General features: G+C 35.2%; 1 long non-coding RNA gene and 1 pseudogene across 5 annotated transcripts; one reads left to right on the top strand and one right to left on the bottom strand.

The window, feature by feature from the left end:
• Positions 1–1,950: 1,950 nt before the first annotated feature.
• Positions 1,951–2,625, bottom strand: LOC147279739 (secreted RxLR effector protein 161 pseudogene; annotated as a pseudogene).
• A 977-nt stretch (positions 2,626–3,602) lies between these two features.
• LOC147279740 (uncharacterized) lies at positions 3,603–6,595 on the top strand. Of its 5 annotated transcripts, none has more exons than XR_015123430.1 (6): positions 3,603–4,293; positions 4,408–4,485; positions 4,672–4,879; positions 5,584–5,649; positions 5,945–6,011; positions 6,199–6,595. It is a non-coding gene; the product is annotated as an uncharacterized LOC147279740 (long non-coding RNA). The 5 variants fall into 5 exon arrangements; XR_015123427.1 differs by having other exon boundaries at positions 3,603–4,273; positions 5,521–5,649; XR_015123426.1 differs by having other exon boundaries at positions 3,603–4,273.
• The last annotated feature ends 2,417 nt before the right edge of the window (positions 6,596–9,012 follow it).

The following is a 9,012-nucleotide window of genomic DNA, read 5'->3' on the forward strand; positions in this document are numbered from 1 at the left end:
CCACCTCCAATACCCCAATTTTTGCCACCACCATTTCTCTCACCGTTCATGGGCCATCACCCTTACTACCATCATCAACTCACCAAAAGCATCATTTTTATTGTTGCCACCATCATCATCACTCTTTTATAAAACTACTATAAATTTCGTATTTAATTTCCATTATAATTACATTTATCCAAACAAGAGAATTTACAAATTCTAGAATTTTAAATCACGTCATTTTTAATTCCGTCATTTGTGAATTCCTTAGTAGTTTCAAATTACTTCATCCAAACGCACCATTAGTTTCCAGCCGTCATCCCATTTTTTCTATCAGATCAGATCATCTTCACCATATTTCCTTATTTCTCTCGATGCTCACGCTTATTAGCTTCAAATCCTCATTTGTTGTCATCTCTCTCTCACACACTTTCTACTCACGATCGCTCAACCTTGCAACGACACAACCCTATAGTTCACGAGCCACTTTCGCACAACTACTGTCACTGCGTTGCTGACTTTCAGCCCAAACTGAATCCGACCCGCAAACCTGCCAGTCGTGATAAGCCCAGCCAAGCCAACCCATTTATATTCAGTCCGTGACGGCCCAATTGATTCCCAACCCGAGCAGTCAATTCGGTTGGCGAGTTAGGCCTCAACCGGACCTAACCCGCCCAATTCCCACTCCTACTAGCTACAAACCAGGCCACAAGAGAGCCCAATAGCATTATCAATAAGCACTTGCTCACATGTCAAAAGGAGTCCTATCAAAGATGGGTCAGGTTCAAGGTGCACAATTTTTTACACACTTATTTACATACTTTTTCGGTCTTTAGATGGCTTATATCCAAAGGTTGAAAATGCATCTGACTTGAATTTATTTAAAATAAAATAAAGAAAAATTCATTTTTGGTGCCTAAGTTTTAACTAGTATCTCAATTCAGTACCTGAATTTTTATTTGTTTCAATTTAATACCTTAATTAATTGTTAATGTCTAATAAGTACTTCATCGAATTTCTGCTAAAATCATTAGCAAATGTAAAGGGTGATATTGTCACTTCTAAAACTATATTTTATCTCTTTTATTTATTATTTTTTGCCACTTTTTATATGTTTAAAAATTTAAAATAAAAAACTAAAAATAAAAAACTTAAAAAGAAGAAAATAGGTCTCAACCCAATATCCCATGCACATCTTCACTAAAAACACAATAAATCCACTGCATTTCCCCTCCCCAGCTCCCTCTCAACCCCATTATTGAAAAGCTTGACTTGTGGAGCAAATGAGTCTTTGGGCTTGGGGTCGATCATGTTGTTAGAAATTGATCATAGAAACGCAGTGGGAAATAAAATTGTATACAATCATGATTCAGATTAATATATGATACAATAATTTCTATGATTTACAAAATAGGATTCATACATTGTTCTCTTGATTGGAAGCCTACCAAAATGCGAATCCACAAGTTCTCGGTTCTCTGCCAGTTGGTCATTCTAGTCACATAAAGATGTATGACTTCTAATTAGCCCACGCTAAGATGAGATGGAGGGATTGAACTTTCTGGAGAATGAGAGTGCTAGCTCTCTTTCTCAAGAGTGGCCTTTTGATAGAAAGAACGTAAAGTGATTTCTCTGGAATTTCACTTAGTCCGTCAACCCTAGCATAATCCTTGAGGTTCAACACTTATGTATAGATTATATTCGACCATGAAACCTTGTTTCCATGATCTAGTACTTTGGCAAAAGATTCCTGAATCTTAATATCTGTTGTCTCTTGGAACATCTCTCATATTACTAGGAGTGATAGATTATCTGTTGAATACACACATGTCCTCATACTTCAGTAACTATACCCAATTAGCATCTTTAACTAAACTCTAGGAGTCTAGCCTTATGACACAGTTAAAGCATAGCGACTGAGCGCATAGGACAACTGTGGCGTCTCAAGTGTAGGGACCAGTTGTATTATCAAGAAGTAACGAACTCCTGCTGACAGGTGTGTAATACTCCATAACATGTATTCGTTATATCGGTCATGTTCAGTGAACCATATACTAGCAGGATATAATAACGTTTGTCTATGTGTTTGGATTTGTGATGTGACCTTGGGTCATTTGCTCCAGCTATTGCTCCATTGTTATTACAATAGAGTCGTACTGGTGATTGAATAAAAGGAACCACTCCAAGTTCGAATATGAACTTCTTAATCCAAACAACCTTCTTTAATTTGCCGCTTCATAAGCAACAATGTATTCCGCTTCCGTTGTTGAATATGTTGTGGTGGCTTGTTAATTTACAACTTTTCCAACTAACAGCTCCTCCGTTCAGTACATAAATGTACCCAGAAGTGGACTTCAGATCATCTACATCTGATGCAAAGTTTGAATCTGTGTAATCTTCCACTTGTAACTCTCCTCCACCATAGACTAGAAACATGTTCTTAGTTCTTCTCAAGTACTTAAGAACACATTTAACTGCAATCCAATGGGTATCTCCTGGTTTGGATTGATATATGCTAGTTACACTCTCAGCGTGCGCTATATCAGGCCTGATACATATAATGACATATATCAAACTACCAATTGCCAAAGCATATGAGTTGTTTTTCATCATATGAATTTCTTTCGGTGTCTTAGGACACATTTCCTTTGACAGTTTGATATCATGTCTCTCAGATAGTAAATCACATTTTGAGTTATGCATGTTGAACATGTTCAACACTTTATCTATGTACAAGGATTGGGACAATCCTAAGAGCCTCCTTAATCTATCTCTATAGACCTTAATACCCTGAATATAAGACGCTTCTCCCAAATCTTTCATTAAGAAAGTTTTGGATAGCCATACTTTGACTGAGGTTAATATTGCTATATCGTTTCCGATAAGCAAAATGTCATCCACGTAAAGGATAATAAAAGCAATTGAGCTCCCAGTAATTTTCTTGTACACACATGCTTCATCAAGGTTTTGAATAAAACCAAACGATTTGATTGCTTCGTCAAATCTAATGTTCCAGCTTCTTCATGCTTGCTTGAATCTATAAATGGATCTCTGCAATTTGCATACTTTGTAACTCTCACTTTCAAATATGAAATCATTTAGGTTGATCCATGTAAATCTCCTCTTGTAAGTTGCCATTCAGAAATGTTGTTTTCACATTCATTTGCCATATTTCATAGTCATAATATGCAACTATGGCAAGTAAGATCCGAATGGATCTGATCATGCACTACAAGAAAAATATCAATAGATATCACCTCTTTTGTATCAGATTTGAAAAAACTGATATTGTAAAAGTTATAATATCAGTTAATTTCTTTGCTAATATCTAAACTCTAATAGAAATCACATGTTTTTTTTCATCTGATATATAATATTTTCCCTTTTTCTAAAATTTTGTAAAATATCAGTTTAGACTGTCAACTGATATCTTAACACATTACTTATAAGTTTTTTTTCCTACCACCCAAATCACCTGATATCTAATGTTTTAATTTTTCTTTATATTTTATAAAGTCTAACATGTCAACTAATATTTTATCTACATAAGTATGACCCCACTTAAAATTATTGTCCTACCAGACTGTTAGACACTAACCCTCACAAAGCTCAGACACAAATCCACAAATCCACAAACCCAAAACACACACACACCCACAAACCCACAAACCCACAAACAGACTGTTAGACACTAACCCTCTCTCTCTCTCTCCCCCTGCGAACTCGATCTCTTCTCCTTCTCGTTGTCCGGCGAGTGTGGCCGGCGAGATGACCACCACTCTCTTCCTTTCCTTCTCCTCTCTCTTTCCTTATACTTCACTCGCCCTGAAACCAAGCCAGAAACCAGAATCGAGCCACACAGACCCGATGGTCTTCTCCGACGATCTTCTAATCCCGACGGCGTCGTGGCCCAAATCCGGCCACAATGGGTTCCTCTCGTCGATATGTGTCTATCCATGGCCTTCACTTGCCTTGACAGCCATGCACGACAGCAGTTTGAAGGCTACAAAGCCGCGACTTCTCCAGTTATTTTACGGCGAGAGAGGCGGCGTATGACGGCGACTTCACCTTGGTGAACCCCAACATTGAGTCGCCTAAGACTTCATTGAGCTTCATGAAGCCTCAGCCTGCAACTCCGTCTTCGATCCCGTTTAGGGTTTTTTTTTTTTTTTTTTGTTGAATATCTGATTTCTTTCTCTATGAATTCGCTCTTGATTTTATACTTTGGTTTTGTAGGTGAATAGATTGTGGTTCTGAGCTGAGAGATCGATTTCAAGGATTCATTTAAGAGGTTGGCTTAACAGAGTACGGGTGTGTGTGTGTGTGTGTTTGTATAGCTTATTTAATTAATTTAAACAGGGTACAAATGTATACTTTTAATTAATTTATGTGTTTTTTTAATATAAATTTTTGTGTTTTTTGCAGCCTATCATTGAGCCACCAGCTCTTGCCCACCACCGTGCCCATCCTCCACCTTGACTCACCATTGATCCACCAACTTAGGTAAAGGAATAAACAATTGTTTTCTTTTCCTGGCTTTTGGTGGTTTGATTTTTGTTTTCTGTTATTCTTTCACTAGTATTTGTTATATGTGGTGGTTATGAGTTCCGTATGCTTCTATTATTTAACCTTTATCCTAAATTGGTGTGTTTTGTATAAAGCTATTGTTTTATCTATTTTTTTGTGCAGGTGCTTTGGAACTCCCAATTACGTACATGTGTCATGACTAATGATGTGCTTGCAAATATATCCCTTTGTGGTTTCTAATATGATATTTGTTATCCAGCTATGTTGTCTTCTATTTATATTGTATTTTTCTAATGGCTGAAATGGTTGATTGTTCACCAAGTGCTGCATATATGGGATGCCTGCTCATTACTCTGCTTTTAAAGTTTTTGTAAGATTTCTTGTAGCTCTCTTTGATTTTTTTTATCTTTTTTACACTAGAACAAGTAAATAACATGTACTCTAATTTATTTATGCTAAAAACAAGAACTCTAATTCATTTCACTACACATGAATGTAGAGGGAAAGAAAAAGTGAAAATCATAGTGTTAGTTCCCTGTGTTAATCCAAAAGAAGGTAATGCTAGCTAGCTATTAATCTAGCTGGAGCTAATGTACCTCTACATTCTTTGATCATAAGTTTATATACATATAGCAACTAGCAAGTGCTCCAATTCTTAGTTTGTCTTTCATAGCCAACTTGTAAGTTGAGTGCTTTTCTTCTAGATCTTATGATTCTTATTCAAGTATATATGCATGAGTTATATAGAATGCTCAAAGCGATAAAGATTACAAAGAAAAGTTATATTTATATATTGTGACATTGTTGCATTATATTTATACATATATTGTCTGGCAATATGCATCTCTATAAATTTAATTAATTAGATAAAAAAAGTTTCATATCACCGATTACAACAGTCCTAAACTGTTCGTCACTAATGCCCTAATTTCTTGTAGTGTTTATTTATGGGAACTGGGGTTTGATTTTGGAATTAGGGTTATAGGCAGAGAGAACTTCGATTTCTTGCAGGGTATAGGTTTATGGAAATTAAAACAAAATATGGTTTTGGTTTCTGGTTTTTGGTTCTTGCAGGGTTTAACTTTATATTGCAGACTGAGCTCATACCTGTTGTTGGTCCGATTCCTTCTCTCTTTTCAGGTACTCACTATGACCCTTACCATAACCTTCTCTGCATAGTTTATGGCTGCAAACAACGTCAAATAATTTCTCTGACCTTCTTAGTGCATAGGCTTTTTCCAACTTGAGAGTGATTAAATAGGTCTTTTATATTTCCAGTGCTCCTTGCATGTCACTAATAGGCTTGCTGCAAAGAAAGTGCAAAAATCTTGCCTTTATAGTCTACTTTCATCCCTACAAAAGTGATTTTTTTAGTTTTATTTCTGAGGGGCAACAAACTGATGAGCATTTTTATTCATGCTATATTGTTTGACAGTATTTGAAGCCAACCATAAAATCAACATCACTGTGGCTTATTAATTTATTTTCCGTTCAAAGCCAAGGTATTGAATTTCTCTGATTGTTCCATATCCAATGATGGTTTAGATTTTCATTACAGGAGCTTGATCATGTAATTCACATTGTGTACAGAACACTAGTGGGCTATAGTTAAAATGTAATAATGATATTTTTTTTGTCATTTTGGTAGTTAATGATGATTCATTGTGCATATGTTTATTGGAATTGCAGGAATTTGATCCATTCTCATTGAGTATCGATGGGGATAAACTTTGTGGTCGTGGAACTACTAGTTGATTGCTTGGGGCATGTTGAACTTGTAACTGAGCTCATGAGAAGGCTGGGGGAGACAAAGCCAAAATTGAAGTCAACTGCATGTGGTGGTTGTCTTGATTGCAAATGAAGAGAATTCCGCCATTTCAGCAGTTGGTGTGGATGCACTCGTATAGGATGGGCTACTCAGTAAGCTAAAGGAAGGTCCTCTGTAAGTAATTTGCATTTCTTAAAAAACAAAAGGACAACTAAGAAACATCACTTGTTGGAACTACTTGTTGGATATTATATTGTAATCCCTTTTTGGGTACTTTGAATGTTATTGGTGCTTAAAATATGAAATATATGGGAATGAAAGATTTTATACTTGCACAAATTTCAGGCCATTTCAAAATACAGGCACAATTGTATTTAATTCATTGATATCCTTTTTAGGTGAAAAAAAAAACTAATATATATCATACATTCCAAATCATTTTTGGTCTAAAAACTGAAATGTTATGTCATTTTGATATCAGATTCTCTCTCAGACCTGATATATAAACAATATTTAGATATCAGCGTATGTTTCATACCTGATATTGATATCGAGATTACATATCAGATTTTATCATATACCTGATATTGATACCAAGATTTTAAATCATATTCTACCTCAAACCTGATATTGATATCATGGTTTTATATCATATTCTACCTCAAATACGATATGTATTGATCAGAACTATTGATATTCGGATTTTATAGATATCAGTAATAATATCAAAAATGATATATAAACAATGTTTACATATCAGTTTAAAACTGATATCTAAAATGTGAACATTAGATATCACGACGCGCTATATCAGGCGGCTACCCAAATAGATATCAGTCCACGATTGATATCTATCGACATTTTTGTTGTAGTGATGTCAACGAGAGAGAACGTTTCCTCATAATCGATGCCTTCAATTTGTTTATAACCTTTAGCAACCAATCTTGCTTTATAGGTTTCAACCTTACCATCTGAGTCTATCTTTCTCTTGAAAACTCATTTGCATCCAATAGGTATAATATTTGTTGGAGGATCAATAAGAGTCCAGACTTGGTTAGTATATATGGACTCCATTTCAGATTTCATGGCTTCGTGCCATTTGCTGGTATCAATTTCTGATATTGCCTCTTTGTAGCTAGTAGGATCTTTATCACTTTCTGAGTCTCCCAAGAAATGGATATCTCCATAGTACGTATCTCTCTAGTTCTGCTCTCGGAACTCTACTTGTTCTACGAGGAGCTTGTGTGTTTTGTGAGAATGAAATAGGTTCGAAATAGAGGTGCTTTCAAGAACTAGCTAGAGTCTAGAAACGGTGCTTGGATTGTGAGGTCTTAATTTGGGTTGTGTGGTTCTGATTAGATTGTTCATATGGAAAAAATTAAGAAAATGGAGGTAAATTCTAGGTGGCTATGGGCCTATGGCCTATAGGTTTTAGGGGAGAAGGAGAGTTCGGGTGGGTGTTGATGCACCCAAATTCTTTTGTTCTATTTTTTTTAGTTTATTTTATTGTTAAATATATAAAATTAATAATAAAGAAAATTTTTTTGAAGTGACAATATTACCCCTAACATTAGTAAACAAAAATTCCATTAGGTATCAATTAGACATAAAAAGGTTGCTTTAATTAGAAACCCAAAATGAGAAAAAAAATTTAACTTAAACCCAGTCGGCCTAAAAATTAAGTAGAAGCCCAAATTGTCTATCGAGCGCTCAGTACGTAATTCCCACTGAGTGCTCGACAGATGCATCTGCAACCTAACCTGCATGTGAATGCTCCATCTGCAGTTACATTTGCAACCTAAAACCTAAAACATATCATCTGTAACAAAAAAAGATGCATCTGCAACCTAAAAAAGGCATCTACAACCTAAAAATGCGCAGATGCAGGGTGCATCTGCATCTACCGAGTGCTCGGCAGGCTACTAAGCGCTCGGCCTGCCAATCCCCCAGTATCCTTCCGAGCGCTCGGTAGTGTCTTTTTTCACTCCGCGCGCGCGTACACAGATAGATTGAGCTTGAACTTAATTTTTTATTTCGTTGGGTTTCTAGTTAAAAATATTTCAAAAACAGGACTTGAGAGTAATTTATTATAAAAAATTAATTGAGGTATTAAATTGGGACAAATAAAAGTTTAGGTGCTTAATTGGAACACTAATTAAAGTTACAGTAATGCTACACTTACCACATTTTTATACCACAATTTCATACCATCTTACATGGCATTCATACATTGGACACTAAAAATTAAAAAATAAAACCTAAAAAAGAAAAAGAAAATACCCTTCTAGTGAAGTAATGACACATCAGGTAGGATACAAATGTGGAAGAAAAAATGTGGGACAATTAGCATTACTGTTAAAGTTAATGTATCAAATATGAAAAAAACCCAAATTAAAAAAACAAATAATATTGTCTTGAAAACATAGGTACACATTACTTTGGCAACCTTCTCTCTCTTCATTTATCTAAATATTTGCCTCATTCCCCAAATTTTCTTTTCACACCATCAAACTCCTTTGTCTCCAAGCTTTAATTTCTTCATCTAACAGATCATAAGAAATTTGATTCTTTGATAGAAAAACATATTCATAAAAATCGTTTAAAAGATCCCATCACTACTTAATTAAACTTAGACTTAATTTAATTTGGTACAACAATATTACTCTTAGCACTACTACGAATACAACAAATTTAAGAATCATTCTCAACATTATTCAAATATGAATGATGTCACT

Source organism: Dryas octopetala, chromosome 7, assembly GCF_963921425.1.
Source record: "Dryas octopetala chromosome 7, drDryOcto1.1, whole genome shotgun sequence".
Classification (NCBI taxonomy): Eukaryota; Viridiplantae; Streptophyta; class Magnoliopsida; order Rosales; family Rosaceae; genus Dryas; species Dryas octopetala.